General features: G+C 40.9%; 1 protein-coding gene across 1 annotated transcript in view; it reads right to left on the bottom strand.

Annotated features, from left to right (window-relative positions):
* SCUBE1 (signal peptide, CUB domain and EGF like domain containing 1) overlaps positions 1 to 18,514 on the bottom strand; it is a 211,982-nt gene that overhangs the window by 28,007 nt on the left and 165,461 nt on the right. The window lies entirely within an intron of this gene.

Below are 18,514 nucleotides of genomic sequence, written 5' to 3'. Positions count from 1 at the left end.
TATTCATCCAGCAGGGTTGTTGGGGTATTAAGGTTTGGGGGGCTTAGTGGCACAATGGAAAAAAGTTTTGGGTTGAATCAAGTCATTCCCTCTTTCATCGACCATTGCTCTGATATCTTGCCCACCAGGACAGGGAGCTGCTCACAGGCTTCTGCTCTGCTTATGCAAGACTGTACAGACAGTTGCACAGCTACAAGGGGGCAAGCAAAATACTGCCTGAGCATAAGCCCACATCATGAATGGACGGGCTGCACCTGAGACACAGGAAATCTTAGTCCAAAGTCCACATTCTACCTAACTTGGGAAAATTTGACCTCTTCCCCTTAAAAAACTCAGGCATCTCTAATTATCACTGCTCTCTAATGTGAAACCCTTATTTACATAGTCTCTTCCATCCAGCAGCCTATGAACAAAGCAATTAACAGCACATTGCTTCGAAGGCAGTACAAAGGTTTTGCTGAGCAGGGTGATATAAAGGTTTATTTGACAGCAGTCATGATGGAATGGACTAGCTGAAAACTGTTACATTAAAGGTACCTTAAATAGCAATGTATGCAAAATAACAACACTTCTGAGTGAATTTTATCCTCAAACAATTAGTGGGTTTTTTAAATCCCCTTCAGTTACTAATTTTTATGTTAAAAGGTTAGAGAAATTAATCCAATGGCATTATTTAAGAGTGGTAATTTCAACAAATCTCATTCCTCCAATATTCCTGAGGTATAAAGGAATGGAATAGTATTGCTCCAATAGCTTGCACACTTGAGTTGCTTATTAAGAAAATGTCCCGAGCAACACCATTATTATATGCAACTCGGACTTTCATATTGTACAAGCTTAGAAAACTGTGGGTGCTTGAAAAAACTTGAAAACTCACCAATACTTGAGGTTATGCTACTTAATTCCTATTATCTAAGTATTATTGATATAGTTTTGATGTTTAATGAAACATTTTAGGTCTCACCCTGCTATTAATAATGTAAATACTTCACTTCAAGAACTATAAAATTAAGATATTGCGTACATGTACATAAACCCAAAATCTGTGTGAGAGTTTATGCACAAATGTAAAATGTCGTAACCAGCTATATGATCTCCAATTTTAAGTGTTTCAAAACATTCACACAAAAGAGAATTCACAATGTGGAAAGCAACTGCTCAGGCAAATGTGTAACATAAAATGAAATACACATGATGAACAAAAATCTATGCTATTCAGTTTTATGTGTGCATCACAATCACTTGTTATGATCAAGTAGCCAAAACCAGACAACTGAGATTTTCTCTTTTTAAAATCTATTTCATTTTAATGCATTTTCTATGCATTTTGAAATAACATTATTTGAGTTCTGAAAGTAATTTCTTTTTAAGGTTTCCTTTATAGTCTTGGAAATATGCAGCTTTTGAATACACATAAATGGCAAACTGTTTCAGTTTTCTCTAAATAAATACATAAAGCAAAATCATTTGGGAGTGAACACTGCAGTTAGAGTTTTAAAGGATTTTTAATGCATAAGAAGCCAAATCATACATCATGGTTTCATTCATGTGTAACCTTGTTCGCTATATGGTATTACAGGAAATGTGCAAAAGAAGTTCATTTTCTGGCCTCTGACTTACCTTGGAAAGCTCTTTTTCAAAAATAATTTCATATTTCTTAACAGTGATCTTATCCTGTACTGTTATAGTCAATGGGGTTTATGCGTCGCTTTCACTTTGTGTTGTTACATATTATAGCTTAGGCCTTTACAGGTTTTTCTTCACATTAAGAAGGACGCATACCCCTCTGCCTGTGGAAACAACAGTCTGCCTAATAATATGACCAGTCACTGCTCACCAAGTAACAGCCACTCACGATGGACAAACGCATTTCTATTACACAACATATCAGCTACTCATAAACTTACATTGCTTACACTGGCTGGCAGAGACGCTGAAACACTGTTATTATAATACAAATATGGCTATTAAAAGCTTTTCTGCCATTTAAACCCCCTCATCCCACCTCCTGCTGCTGGTCTCATAAACTCAACCTCTGCTGAATTCAGCATCTTGCTTTGGCTGATCACGGAAAGCCTCCTTGCAGATTTTTCCTTGCTTAATGACAAGCCCCCCCGGCCCCCTCTCCTCCTCGCCTGCGGAGGGTAGGGCTAGGCACTGCCTAGCTGAGCTTTCCACGGCGCCCTATCTGCAGAATCACCAGTCCCCTGAGGAATTCAGCACTGGTCATAGAAAAGGGGAAAATATGCACCACATGCTCTTCGCTAAAAGAAACCGGCGGTGTGATACAGGATGCTGAAATACTCCCGCACTTCTTTTTGTTTTTTGTTGTTGAAAAACTCTGAAATCTCTGTTCTGGGCGCTGTTATCCCCTGGTTCCCAGAAACTTTGAAGTTGGCCCTCACGCCTTTGTGGTGCTCCACAACACTGCTTTGTATTTACCCTGTAAGGATGTGCTTATTTCCCTCCACCCTCACGATACAGGTATATCTCGTAAAAGACTGAGAAGCGCTTGGTTTTCACCTTCACACCTCTGGGTTTCAAATCCCGCTTACCACACAACTGGGAGTGAACATAGGTATCAAAATCTGTCTCCTTTGTACAAACAACACTAAAGAATCTGGTAGCATTATTTACTGAAGAGAAGCCCAAAAATACAAAAGCAGAGATGTGGCAGGTTACAGCTAAAGCACTGAAAACAAATAATTTCTCTTTCAGTTTTGTGGTCACCCCTTCCCCCCCAACACATGCGCACGCTCAAACACACATACATTTTTGTATTGGGTCTCTCTGTGCTTCCCCCCTCCCACACACCAAAATAAATACCGAGAAATTAATTTTCTGGGTCTGGGGCACTCTTGAAATGATTTAGAAGTTATTTAAATTAAATTTTTGAACTGTTTCAACATGAAAAGCCAAAATGTTTTGCTTTCGAGGAACTACAGTGGAAAACTTCAACTTGAAGTTGAAGTTTCTATTCTATTTTTAGCAGAATTTGGCATGAATTCACAAATAGTCCAAGCTGTCTCGGAACATTCAGATTTACTAATGCACTTATTTGACATCAGACACATTCTTTTTACTTTCACTTAGTCAAAAGTTCCTATCACATTCACCACCGTAATCAGCATATCTGATTGTGTCATTTCAGCACATTAAGAGATGTCTTCACAGCTTAACTGTTTGAAGCTTACAGGATCAGTAGTACATCACCGGTTTCCTGCCAGAGGCGGGTTTTTTTCAGGATTACTAACAGTAGGCTATAAATTCTAGGATGAGGAGCTCCCCATTCACAGCAGATGACTCAGTGGAAGTGCCAATTCAGGGGCTGGAACAGATGACCTCGAGAAGTCCCTTCCAGCCTCCACCACTGATTCACGTGCACACTGGTTGTCCCAGCCCTCTCTAAAGGCACTCTGTTTATGGTGTCCTGTACTGCTGAGAGCTCTCCTTCCAGTTGCCGTTTCCGTGACATCAAGGCATCATTTCAGGCTCAATAAAATTCAACATCTCTTCTATCAATCCATGTTCTCATCTCCAAAGAGAATGTTTGAATAGTGGATGCACTCTTTTATTTTTGCCTAGAAGGGATTCAACTCGATGAGATTGTTCAATGGTTTAATAAAAGAGGAGGATTTCCCTGTGTTGACAATGGTGGTCATGCTTGAGAATATTTGTTTGGCTCTGTTCCTACTATTTCCAGTCAGCATTTGTATTTTATTGTTGATTTTTCAATCTTTTTTTTTTTTTTTTAGTTCATGCTTTCACACGTTAAATGATCCCATAATGATCTTTATTTTTCTTGAATATAATGTTTGTTAGCGGGTGTCAGATTGGAAACTAAAGTCTTCCATCTATCTCCAGAAGGGAGATACCACAGACCAAATTTCTTCTAAAGTTTCCTCACGCAGATATGTCTCAAAGGTGACCTGAGGGAGCAGGGAGAAAGCAGCTCATTCTCCACGCTCATTCAAGTCCCTACCCTTTCCACTGATGCTGCCAGTAGACTCCCAATTACAGTAGCACCAATTGTTCTGGTGGTTTGTGTGATGTGGACACTGACTCATTTGTGGACGTAGAGTGCAGGGCACCAAGAAGCCACCACACAGTAATGATTTTTGCTAAGTCTGAAACTGAGCTGGATCCCTACCAGCATCTCTGAAGTGAAAGGCTCCTTTCTGTATCCTGGTTCCAGTCCTCAAATGCAGTGCCCTGTATTCTTGATTGTCATTGCTTTCTTCTCTAAAATAAATTTCAGAGTAATTAAAAGAAACCAATGATCAGGAAATTAAAGTGTAATGCAGGACGTTTCCAAAAAGCGTTAGCATTGCAAGCAAGCAGCTCAACACTAAACATTTACAGGTGAGGCCGGTAAATAGCACTCGTTTAAACAGAGATGTTTTGAGGACTGAAAACTGATGTGGAATCTGCTGTGACTCCCTGACAGAAAGTACACATGTAAAATGTGTACATGCTCTGGGCAATCCTGCACATGCTCTGGGCAATCCTGCTTCAGCAGGGGAGTTGGACTAGATGATCTTTATGGTCCCTTCCAATTCTAAAAATTCAGTGAAATTCAGTGAAAAATTCAGTGAAAATTTACTCGCACAGAGGTACACGTGTGATTTGGGGGCTGCGCCTATAGAACTCAACAATTCAATGACCAGTTTGCCCAATCTCACATTAAAAATTTACTGCAAAAATAAGGATTCCCCCTCTCTTTCTTCCATAATATAGTTTTGTTTGTTAATATTTATAACAAGTGAAGAAATTGGTTAGCAAAAACTAAAGGTCATCACGACAGCTTTTCTCTGAGACATACATTAAGCAACTAGGTTAATTTATGAAACTGGGAGCCTCCTTCCAAAACACAGGCCACAGATGATGCTCGAATAGGAGTCTGCTCTTCCTGCTTGAGGTATTTTTCATGTGGTCTAAAAATAAACATGACAAGGGGGAGATCACTGTTGTTTGATGGTGCTATTGTGCTACAGAGAACAAGACAGGAGGGGCTCAAACTCAATCAAATAGAAGCTTGTAATAGGGATTTAGGACAGAGTGCAGACTGTAATGATTCTGGACACTGTGAGCAAAGAACCCGTCTTATAGTTGATTTTTCTGTGTTCAGTGAGGCAAGACATGAAGTACGCACTAGATCACTGCACATATGCAAAATATATACATTAAATTCAAATATTTAAATAGAAACAAAATAGAAAATAAATATTTCTTGCTTAAAACCAGAAAATAAAATAAAAAGAAAAGGAAATACTGATCTCTACTATCAATGCCTTCATCAGTAGAAGTGACTCATAACACCCTGAAAGCTGGTAGATCACTTCAGCCAAAAATGATCACCATATTACAGTAATACTTTGAAATGCTATCGCAGTCATGACTCCATACACTCCCAATCCTCCCAGTTAGCTTAAGTATACCTTCATTATGGCAGCAAAGATCGATATACATCTCACAACTGCTGCCCGGGATGCTGTGAAAAACACACAGCAAGAAATCTGTGGTTTTCGGATTCATACGTTAGCAGTGTCTGACTCCCAGGCTGGAGGTGATGGCCCCAGTGTCCCACCACATTACGCAAAGAAAAGCCACTGCTCAATACAGTGGGGTTATCTCCTAACGTGGCCACATTGTCCTAATGCAAAAGTCCATTGCACATAGTTTGATGTGGTCTGTCTCACACACCCTGGGTTTATTTTTAACACCCAAGCCAAACGTGGAGTCAGTGTTGAGTACCCCACTCAACTGATCATGCACACAAGCCAAACTCAAGGCCAGTCAGAATGTTTTGTGTTCACATTTCTCAGCTTCCAAGTCATCGGCTCCTCTGAGAAACAGAGCCTTTCCTTTTTCTCATTCATTAAGCACACATACATAGAAACTCTAAAGAAGTGTTACATGATGTTTTTAAAATAAACACTAATGCTTTTTTTATATGTATTTTGGCTGAAAGTTATTTTCTGTCCTCCCTCCCCTTCAATGTCTGCAGGGAACTGATACCACCCATGTAATGTTGTTCACCTTACAGCCCAGCCAGCGTAGTTTCCAACAATATTTGACGGACATTAGGGAAACCACATATCTTAATCTGAGTGGTTGCTGGACCATAGGGAGTCATGATTCAAGCTATGTTCTCCAACAAATGCTGGTTTAAATTCAGTATCGGGAAAGGTATTATTTTGCTTCAGCAGCCATACGATGGGGTTTCCACCACATCTCATGTTTTCTGATCCACAGTGACTTACCCCTGTTCACAGTTAGTAAAAATGCATCCTCCATCTGAGAACGCAACTCTCTCACACACGTCCAGCACCAACCAGAAGGAATGGCTTATAGCTAACCTCCTTATGTTTCAAAGTCTACAATAATAAAGCCAATGAAGAGGAAGCACAGAAAGATGTAGTAATATACAAACCCTCTACTTCATTACCTTCCCACTGAGTGCTTCTGGAGCAGACTAACACAAAGAAAAAAAAAAGCCATAACCCCAAACCTTTAAAAGTAATTGAAACACCACACCCATTTAGACTTCCCACACTGGCTTGCAATCAAGTCAACTTGTTGCTGAGAAGTAATTGTTAATAACATACTAATGACCTGCAGAAAAAACAGATCTGGCATTAATTGCCATACTTTTAATGTGAATGTAAGTGCCTAAGTAGCACAGTCACATCTTGTATTTCAGAAATTTAAGTGGGAAACTGTCCATTATGACTAACGTTGACTTGGATCAGGGCATTTATTTAAGAACTTTATTGCTCACAGTTAAGTATGTGATTAGTGAAGACCAAATGTAACACACTAATCAGGGAATGAAAGACTTCTGAAGGAAATTGATTCTGCTTGCAAGGAAATGTGGTTTTTATTAGAGACGATTTGTTCTTAGAAAGCAAAGTGGTAGTAAAACAAATAAATATATATAAACTGCAAAAGAAACCTGCAAAATATACTCGAGACAGAGGCAATAAATAATTAGAAACCTGTGACTTATTATGTAAGCGTTCCACAGAGGAGGTATTTCAAAGATTTAGCAGTACAAAATGAAATGACTATTACTCAGCTTCAGGCATAGGTACACAGTAGCAGTCAGTGACAAATTCCGCAGAATCTTTGGTTCCTACCCACTCCAACACAGGTCAGCCCACTGTTCCATGCATTATTAAACATGCTGCCGTGGTTCAGTTCAGGAACAGAAATTTGCGTGTAGCAAATTAGAGTTAATCTAGTTTCTAGACAAAGCATTTAATTGTACTCTTCATTTGTACCAAACAATATGTCTCTGATCGTGAGCAACAGATTTAGGCAGTAATGCCATAAGCAGGTCCATGTCTTGGTCCACACGGGAACCACGGAAATCAGTGAGGACCTGCAGCGGCACCAGGGTCATGCAGATATGCCTCCAGTCACATTCCCACCGCAGGAATTTGGGCTGCCTGCTCTGCAACCCGCAGAAGGTACTTGCAGCCCCAGAGAACAACACTTTCTAGCATGGTGTGGCTTAACATGGACTTCAGTAATTTCGACACGTTCCTGCCTCTGGGGTCAACACACTGAAGTGTTCAGCTGCTTTCTTGCAAGCTACTTGGCAGCCTGAGCTTCTGCCACAGCAGTAGAGTCTCCATGGACCTTGAGCCTGACAGCTCTTCCAGGCTAGCTAAGCAAGAAGTTCTCTGCCAAACAGCCAAATGCCCTGCAAGATGCAACAAGGCCACACTTGCTTAATTCAGCATGGTGTGCAATGCCTGGAGTGGGAATTCCATCCCTTCCAGTCTATAGCTGAACTAAGGTCCACTAGTGTTATCATCATCTACCCAGTTCTGCCTCATGGCCTCAATATCCTTTTATGTCTGCACGGTTTTATTCAGTATATTGAGATCCTGGCAACAGCTTATCTTCATCTTCCTTCCAGCCTATCTGTACCCATAATAAGTTCAATAACCTGATATCTCTGTTCTTGAGGCTCTCAAACTGCTAAACATCACTCTTAAGAGAGGTTGTGTCTTTGTACAGTACTAGATGCAGCATTAACACTCTAGAGCTCTGCTGCAAGTGCAGTTTAGGGAGCCACAGTTATCTCTGGTTTTTGTCATTATGGTCTGATGATTTTAAATACTCTTATTTTGCTCTAAGGAATATCTGGAAATGACCGATTTCTCCTTTCTCTGTGTGTTCTCACGCTTCTGCCACATGTTCAAAGTTCAATGTTATCTTCCAAGTCCTAGCAGGGTGGATAGAAACTGGATATTCATTTTGATAGAATGAGTATATTTAATGCCAGCAAGATGACGATATGCATTTAGTCTGACCTGCACTTAAACAGCCTCCTGCATTTTGCTTGGTAACCTCCATGAGCATCTCTGTTCCAGAAAGGATTGTGTAGGTGTTCTCCTGGGTTGATCTCTTAGTCTTCTCTATCAGTTTAATTTTTAGAGTTCAAATTGGTGTGATCCTTTTCAATTGCTAGATTTGGTAAGGGCTGAATAATTTCTGTTAAAAGAGTGTAATGAATACACGATCCTTCCAGGAATCAGCAAGTACCTCTTGATACATTTCTCATATTATTTTGTCGGGTCTGAAGTTACACACAAGAAGCAGCAGGATTCCAACTAAGTAGTTCTCTTGTGCTGGCTGGCTGCCTCTATTAATTCCTATCACCGGAGCAGCTCAGTTCAGAAGACAGTAATCTTTCATTGGCCCTTTCAGAGGAACTGCAGTAGTCAGATCCTTCTTTGATGCTATGCACCAAGGGGACAACTCTTAACCCAGCAAACTCATCACCCTCATTAACATCAGAGCAACTGGCTTCCCACTGTTTACCTAGAAGTTACAGCAAAGGGAACTGAAGACAGTACAATTGGGAGAGTCTTTAAAGGTAAATGGCAGCTTGTTTTCTTTATCTCTGCTATCAGACCTTAACAAAAGACACCAGTTGCACTTTCTGGGAACCACTATACTACCTCTGAGATTTGAAAACAGAAGGAAAGCAGGTAAAAAAACGAGATTTGGCAATAAAATTGTAGGCCTAAACTGTTTACTCCCTCCCCAGAGTAAATACAATCCTTTCTTTAGGAACTCTTCCAAGGGAGTTTTATGTGATCTCACGTACCAACAAATTAATTTTCCTTTCCAGTTTCTTTCAAAAATTCCCTATTTAATTTTCTGCCACACAGAGTTCACAAGCTCATTCTCTTCCACAAGCTTCCCTCAGGGCTTCCTCAGAGTCTGCAGAAATGGGGCTGCAGAATGACATCTTAATGCAGTAAATACCTATTCGCTATGTGTCCCCCTTAACACATGTGCCAAGTCAACTGACCACCACACATTCCTCTTTCTGTCGGCACTGCAGAGCCAATTCTGCTCCCAGCGAGTATGGTTTTGTTCTGCCTCATGCATCAGCCACAGAACTATTTGCTTGCTTTTGGATGACCAAAAGCTTTGCCTGAGGGGCTGGGAAGATTTATGGTTTTGGATGGATACTGAAGAATTTGGCAATTTCAGCCAGGCAAAAATTGGCAGCTAACTTTGGGGTCTTTGGGGGTATCTTTGACTATAGTTGGTGGGATTTGGCCCAAGGTTTTTTATATGTCTATAATGAAATACATCATCATCATCATCACCACAATTATTACTACATTATTATTTCTCTGCTGTTGGGCAAAGAAAAAGGTTTCCAACATTTTTCCCTGCAGCATTATGAAGGACCCCACTGCCTTCTTTTTTTGTAAGCAGCACCAAACTAAAAACCAGAATAATGGTAGAGGATTACTCGATAAATTCCCTTTCTGGCAGATAATAATTTCTTCTAATATTTTAAACATGGTTGTGCAAAACTACTCGTTAAATCTCTGTACTGCAAAGAGAGCTGGAGAACAGCAGTGGCAGCTTTTGCCCATGGGACTGCTGAGGAGGAAAAGGTGCCCAGCTTCAGAAGTGCCATCCAAGCTTCCCTCTTCCTCCTTTTCTTCAGCTGAGCTGAACTGCTCAGCAACTCTGAATTCAGTCAGCTGTCCTAGCAGAGAGAGGAATGAGAAAACTGCTGCTGGGTCCTAAGGCTTTCTGAGTGGCAGGCAGCAGTACATTTCATATCTAAGGAGGTAAGCTTGTTTCTTCTGTATGGACACTTCATCACTTACATCAGGAAACACTTCCAGAACTCTCCCTAGCCTAATGCTCCCTGACGCCTCTGATCTTATTTCAGCCAACCGTGCCATGGCTTCTCCCCCAGTGTGTGAAATCACTTGACAGATAACCTTAGTCAACCTGGTGTTCAATTTAATAACCAGCTGCACTGGATGTGTGAGCTTCTGGACCTGGGGAGAGGCCACGGATCGGTGCTACAGCCGAGGACAGATACTCTCCTGTGAGCCTGCACTCCAAGGCGCCTATACATCTGGCCATGTGGCAGCCTCTGTACATCCTCTCCGTACAGACACTCTCTACGACACCCTCAGATTGAGTATTCACATATTCCAAGAGAAGAAACTTTAGGGATCCCCATCTGCTCTCAGACAGGGGAAGGGGGCAGAGAGGGCAGAAGAACCATCAGCTAAGGGAGTCTCCTCAGAGGGTTTGCAGAGGGATGCGTCAATCACAGCTCTGCTCTCTTTCAAGTAGAGAAGGTAAAAAAAGAAAGGAATTATTTTTGCAGGTAAGAAAGTTTGCTGGGTCTCTTATGGAACATGAAAAAAACCTACTAATAACTAGACACAATGGTATAAAATTAGTTAGTCTGCCCAAGGTCACAGACACAAAGGGAGCCAAGGGAGGTGTTCTATAAAGGCATTTGGAAAGGAAGATTTCAAATCATTACTGGTTTTTGCTATCGAGCGTGTCACACTTAGTCTCACCATAAGCTCATGGCAGTTGCTCTCATCTTACTTTTTCTCCTTACTGTTATCCTTGTGAACAATAATTTTTAAAAGGATTTCTAAAGGATTTTTAGAAGATTTAAAAATGCATTATAGGGATCTGAACACAAGTAAAACACCACTATCTTCTATATGCAACTGAAGCTAATAGTATAAAAAAAATGCCTAAGTACATTTAACAGTATTGTTCATTTTTAGAACCTATTACTTTTAAAATCAATAGAAAATGAGTTGAGCTAAGCATTTTGTCAGATCACAGTTTTTTCCTAAGAGCTACAAAATCTACCCACTATTAGATCAGGAATGGCTGGAACTGCTTGGTGAAAGGCCATGTGCCAAAGAAAGTCTGAGTACATCTGCAGCCTTTCAGTGATGGCAAATCAGAGAAAGGTCAACATAGCTGTGATAAATGAGCCTGACTTAAAACTGTACCTCCGAATGCTTAGCCCGGAGAATGAAAGTGCAACTACACTGAATGGTATTTGTGATAAGACAAATCTGTTATGTGTGCTAGCACCAACAAAGTTGCAGCACTGTGGCCACCAGGATGTGTAGCTCATGGATAACAGCTCTTCTCAGCACGAGCACTTTGGCCATCAGTCCGTGCAACCACATCTTCATTGTTACATAAAACTTGCATGCATGTGCTAACGAATGCATTGCTTGGGAGATGTGGGGGACCACCATCCCCAATGCATCTCTGACATCCACTTATTTGCTCATAGCCTCCCCATGTTATGCACAGATTGTCTTTGACACAGATTTTGAGACAAAATTATTTACGGTACAAAAAAAAAAGATCCTCTTGAGCCAACCTCCTTGTATGGGTATTTCTACACATGAAAACTGGGCACAATCACTTAGCAGCAACAAAAGGGCCTCCAGGCTTTGAGGGCTGAATCTACTGTGATACGAGGTGAAAGAGAAAGAGATACCGAGACAAGAAAGGCAAAAGGCTAAGTTTCTGTGTGATGAAGATCTTGAAATTGGAGACTGAAGTTGTGTCAATGCTTAGACTGTCTGTAGACTTACCAGACATTACCCTTGCTCTTGGGTCTGCGCTTACCTGTCCTAGATCTTTCCCACCCCTCCCACCCTTCTCTATTACACGAGATCTTTGTTATGCTGAGGTTCCTCTATTAATCTGAGGAACCCGGTAGGAGGCAATTGGCTTTGGCTCCTATTACGTTCATCCTCTTACCATTGTTTTGCTAGGACAATTTAAAATGCAATTGAAGTCAATACTTTCCCAACACTTTTAAAGAAAACAAAGTACCTTCATCAAAACATTGCTAAGATTTTTTTAAGCAAACATTTATCTTTTTCCAAAATCAATCATTTCCCAAGGCAAAGGCAAGTTGAGTTATCTATGGCTATTACAGCAATAAAATGTGCTACTACTTCAAGTGCTTGGGGTAGAAGCCGTATATCAAGAGTACAAGTGCATTAAAAGAAACTTCAGGCAGGTTTATATGTTTTCCTACAAACATAAACATGTTTAGTAGTCTGCACTCTGCTAAAGCCACTATTTACACAGCAACTTTGTAAAAGCAACTTAACAGCCTGATGAGACAACATAAAAAAGGCTTTACCCTCTCTGTATCAAGCAAGGAATATTCCCTCCATCCTGCAATACATTTGATTTTTTGACATATTTCTGAAAAGAGAAAACCATTCTCTTGGCTAAGGTGTTTGTCTCCATGGCTTTAGTAGGAGCTGCTAGTGAGACTTCTTGAAGGAACAAGGGACTAGTCTGGACAAAAATGTGCCTAGTGTTATTTGATGGTGCTGAAAGAGCAAGTACAACAACACAGTTTCAGTTTTCAACTGAAAACTCAAATGTAGCACTTTCCTTCACCTCCCGTGGACCTGACTGTGCATTCCTAGCTTACTTCAGGTTCTCGCTTAAGTCAGTGGCCACTGAATATACACAAGAATTGCTGTTCTCTGGCTCTGCTTCAAAGGCTTGCTTGAAAACTCTGCCCAGAAAGGCTGGCCTCCACGGAGTCAAGAAACAGCAGGTATCCCTCCAAAAACACTTACAGAAACATTTTGCAAATATGCATCAAAAAACCTCCACCCAGCAAAACCCCAGAAGATACCCCTCCATTCCACTCTCTCTTAATATTTCAGCTCAGATTTGTGTTTTCATCTCACTTGTCCTAAGGCCTCACCTTCAAATTATCAAAACAATTAGTAGCAGTTCATAACATGGCTACTAGAAGAAAATGACACCCCTTTGCTTCAATAGGTTAGGCATTTATTCTCATTAGAACAAAATAAACAAAATAGGGCACTTTCAAAAGGCCCAGAAGGGTAGATGCAAGCATAGGAAAATAAAACTCTTCTGAATATTTGGGATAGGGTTGTCATTTTACTGCAATTCTGTATAGCACTTAGTGTAAAGGATATCTGACCTCAATCAATGTGATTAAATGATTGAGGGAAGTAACATGGCATTATCTCAATGTGCACCACTGCAATACTGGAGAATATATATACATGCAGTCTTTCTCTGGTTCTCTTTAAAAACAATTCCTATTGAATTACAGCTTTCAGCGCTATTTATCAACAGATTATTGTTTGTGGAAGAATGCTACCTTCCTGCTCAAACTATTCCAAGGCTGACTCATATCCTGGTAATTCATTAATACATAACATGATTCTAGTCCAGTAAAATCATTTCTGCACTATACACATCATAAATCCTACAGCATCAACTGAAAAATATATCTCAAATTCTCTTTCTAAACACTAATGGAACGTTTTGCTTGGCTTCCCACACACATCATCAAGGGGAGGGGGCCAGACAGAGCTGTAAAAAGCAATTTGATATCAGTATACTTTATAGAGTTTAACATAGGAATATAGGAGCGACCATACTGAATGAGACCTGAGGTCAAACTAATCTGGTATCTTAATTCCAACAGTAGCCCGTCAGAGCTTCATGGGAAAATAGAGGTTGAATAATCTGTCTCATCTGCCCTCCCCACATTAGGTCTCATCCCATTATAAATTGATTTAAAGCCTAGATTGTGAGGTTTAATATTCCTTCCAAGGAACAGCAACCAAAGAAAATTCGCCTTTAACTTAACATTGTGCCGCAGAGAGAACTGGAGGTGGGGAGATGTATTTGTTTTCATGTTTCAGCAGACTTAATTGCTACAACCAACATGGGAGATACTATCACTTGGCAAACAAACTTGTACTGGCTAGAGCTGTTTTTACTTCATGCCTGGGGCATTTATTGTTTCTGGTTATGATCTTGCAACCCTTTTTTTCTCACAGAGGCAGACTGTACCACTATTCACAATGTCACTGACACCAAGAGTAAGCACCATGTGTAACAGAAAGGATTTGAGAAGTATTCCTTTTAATGACAGTGTAACGTGTTGCTTCCCAGCAGAGTATTTTTTTTAATCTGATGCTAGAAGCAATATGGTGCTTGTCATAAGCAAGATATTTTTGTAAGGCTCGGTGACACAGCATGCCTTAGAGAAAATCTGCACAGGGAATGAAAATCATCAGTGACAGGGAAATCATCTTGAATTTTCTTTCTGTCAGCTGGTCTGATTTCCACGAGCAGCTCCCAATATCTTTTCCAGTGTACTGCCAATTCTTACTGGTTCTTGAGCTACACTGTCAGCTGAACCAGCGCTGTTGTTTATATACCAAGTTGTCCACACAATTAAACATACTGGGCCAGACTCAACTGGACTGGCTGAAAATCGGCCCGTATCAAGTCAATGTATTTTATACCTTGCAGCATGCCTATCTGATGTGGATGAGTGTATGAGGGCATCAAGGTAAAATCACTCTCCTTCGTGTGTATCACACAAATGAGTTGATAGGGGAATGGCTTGAGTCCCTTCATCCCTCTCTCTCTCATTAGTCACCCCTGCCCTGGCACTGACTCACCCTGCTCAAGCAGTGCAAGATAATAAGGACCAGCAGGTTCCCTCAGTGTAATAGCACTGTAACTGCTGAGGACAGTAGCCTTCTCTCTGATATAACCGAGAGAAAAATGAAGCCCTGGGTGTTTTCCCTGACTGCTGAAGACCTAAAACTTGCAGAAAATGCACGTGCAAACTCAGGCAAAAGCTCAGCAAGGGGATTGCAAGCCTGCTTGCTCCTCACTCCAGACAGAAACACGCTCTCTGGGATCCCCACTGCTACCTCCCTTGCAAGGACACTGGCAGCAGCATCCTAGTGGCTTGCTAATGCTCTTACCCCACAACAGTTCAGTCCTCAACATGAGGGTAACAACTGCACCGAGAGGTTTGTGTGAGTTCAAGTAAAAATGTATTTTAAATATGAAGAAAAAAACCCACACCAAGCAATAAAAATTCTGCTGGTGTCTTCTTTATACTCTCTCACGTGGCCGTGAAGCTGTATGCTATTGCCGCTCCAGAAAGAAGGGGAATGCTAAATGATGCCACTTTTATTGAACATTTGCTTCTTTTATGTATTTAGTGGAGGGAGAAAAGGCAAGAGAGGGGTTAGACCAACAACAAAATTTTCCAACATTTTTCACTAGAAAATTGGCCAAACCATAATGCTGATGCAGTGAATCTGAGGGGTCTGGGCCTCACCCGTTGTTTTTTAAACTGACTTACACGAAACATTACTTCTAGCACCGATACAGATTAGCTGAAGGGTTTAATTGGTCTCATTACTGCTGTACGGTGCAGCTGTACCCATTTAACATTTCTCACAGCTCACTGCCTCTAGGACTGCACTAGAGTATACTCAGCTGTAACTCGGAGCAAGAAGGGTTGGGGGAGTGGCAGTAAGGTAAAAGAGAGCTTGGCTTAGCTGGGAGAATCATGACATAGAATTCCCCTGTCCTGCTGTTCTAAGGAATATCCTCAGGATTTTAAAACTGGGACACAGGACATGGGATTCTCCCTGTCCTCCATTTTCACGATGCAATGAGGAATAGAGAGGGACAGATTCTCCAGCCCTGACCTCTTACCCATGCATTTAGTTAAGTAATCTAAGACGGGTAACTGTGTACTATATAAATCAATGCAAGGGGATTGGATTATTTGGGATTAAACCGGTCCTGTACAGCCATATTTATCATCAATGGTTCCACAGAGAAGAGTATAGTGAGATCTTTGTAGCTAATCTTTGTGGGCTTCTTTAGGCCAAAAATAATTCCCACAAACACTTTCTATCTGTCCTTCCCTGTATGATTAATCCCTCATTTCATACCCATTTTCAAAACGGAGATACCATGCTGGGAGATTAAAATCTTGCCCTTGGAAGGCTAATAGTGCATATTTTGTACAAATAAATGAAACGGTGGATGTTATGAGAGAGGATTACATATCCAGTTAATATGGCAATGTTTCAAGACCAGGCCTGTAGGATCTTTGGATCATAGGCATTTACTGTATTTTTCAAGGTGCTATTTTTCTTTCTGTCATTCTGGAATGAAAGAAGGCTTTTCTTGACAATTATGCATTGGGAGCCCTATGTAAAGCATCCCTTCACCAACAGATCGATCATAGGGTCAGCTAGGTTTAATCACATCAAATTCTCTGGAATGAAGACCTATTTGGCAGTAAAGAAAGGTCAGTCTCTGGTTTAACAGTATTATTTTAGGATTGCATGGCTTACGGTTCTGTGGTGCAGTGGGTTAACAGAGAAGGCCTGAGGCTGGGTTCAAATCTTATTTCAGATCATAAGTAAAAAACAGCTGTGGCTGGCAAGAGTTGGGAGGTATATCCTGTAACACCTCAGAAAGCTATCACAAAACTTGCTACACTCATCAAGTCTGCTCAGAGACAACCTGAGAAGCAAAAAAACCCAGAGCTGGACAAGATACGGGGTGTTTTGCAGGTCAGCATTGCAATATGCTAGCAGAGTTACTGAGAAAACTGCCTCAATATCTGCTCACAGTATCCTTGGCTCTAGTCATTACTTCCAATTGCTCCACTCCATAAACACCAAGTTTTTGAGGAACACTTATCTGGTAGTGAAGCTGAGGTGAGAGGAAAGGGGGATACAGTGGAGCATATAAGAACCCCTTTTGTTCCAAAGAGAGAAAGAAAAGTCCAAATACACAATTATGACAGTGGATATGCTCATGTCTTTGTCTTGTAATGAGAGGAAAAAGCTACCTCAAATCAGCTACACTTGGACTTCTATTGGATAGCTTTTTAGTGTTAAAAAACCCCAAATCTCTAGCAAAATGTGCCCACAGAAAATCACCAGAGGGAAAACTCAACACATCATGAAGCTAGGGGGACAAATTCTGTTTGGGATTTCCTGTTGTATAAACCTGCATCACTGAATTCCTCTGGACAGACACCAGCACTACCAAAAGCAGACTGTGAAGCCCTGTATTCCAGTGCCTCGTTAAGAAAAAGTCAACCGCATTCATTTAAAATCTGGTAGGAAGGTAGTAAAGAATAACCCATAGTCAAACAGGCAATACATCAAAGCAAATAAAAAATGCTGTCACCTACTGTGTGTGAACACATGGCCTTAAAGAGGGCCCTAAAATGCCAGACAGCCTGTGCAGGTATTCCACAGGCCCCAGAAGTACTTTCACCTGGTGGACCACCATCTCCATTTACAGTGGCTGAATGGTTGGTGAAAAGGATACTTGGGCAGACTTCATTATGGCTGAACACCATGTCTGTGAGATCTAGCAATCATCAAGCCCCACTTAAGCCTGCTTTGGAGGCTGTAAGTGGACTAGAATGACGCAAATGCCTTGAACTGCCCCCTGCAAAAGTTTAAATTCTTCATCGTAGGAGGATTTGGCTCTATTTTGGGCTGAGGTGGAGAGGGGCAGAGGGCGACAGTGTAGATTTAGCAGGCCGAAGTATTGCATGTTGATCACCGGATGTTCCCACTAAAAGCATTTTTTTTTCTGAATATAACTCATCTTTCCAACTCCACCACTCCCTGGAGACAGTTACGACAAATACGTGTGCCGTGTCTCCTTGTCTTGCTTTGCAAAAGGTAGTTCTTACAGCAGGAAGAGAAAATTACTTATGATAGAATTTCACATATTTTTCTGGGTGTTTAATGAAGCTTGAACTTGAGTGGAGCAGAGAGACTGCTTATTGTTGAATTTTTTTCGAGATCACTGCACAACAAACAGAAACTGAATAAGCAATTAAGTTAACTGGCTTTAAAACTCATATTGGCTGAGGATTAAGGTAATTATGTCTGCACTTACACACATTCATTGCAGCTTTAAACAGTCTTGCTTGCTGTTTTGTTGCTGATGTGGTTCTAAAAGTAATCGGAGTTGTTGTCCTGCTGTTAATTACCACAAAGGTTACAAACACAAGCTCTCCTCGCTATAAATACAGCTATGTTGTTTGTGTTACACGCTCAGAGGAGATGCAGGCCTCTTTTGCTAGGTTTATACAAACAGATCCGACCGTTTCTTCCCATATCAAAGAATTTACAATACCTTAGACTTAAGGGATCTGTTAAAATAACACACAATAGATGGGTTTGGTATTGTCATACAGTGATTTCACTGTCAAAGGAGAAAAAAAAATCTGTTTTTAAGTTTGCGTGAAAAGAGAGGCTCTGGGAAAGCAGTATTAGTCTCCACAATATCACTGGCAGGGCAATGTAGATTCTTCACCTTCTGGGTT

The sequence above is a fragment of the Numenius arquata genome, chromosome 1 (assembly GCF_964106895.1).
Source record: "Numenius arquata chromosome 1, bNumArq3.hap1.1, whole genome shotgun sequence".
In the NCBI taxonomy this organism is placed as follows: Eukaryota; Metazoa; Chordata; class Aves; order Charadriiformes; family Scolopacidae; genus Numenius; species Numenius arquata.
The sequence above is the reverse complement of the archived record's forward strand: the minus strand, read 5'-3'. Positions and strand labels throughout refer to the sequence as shown.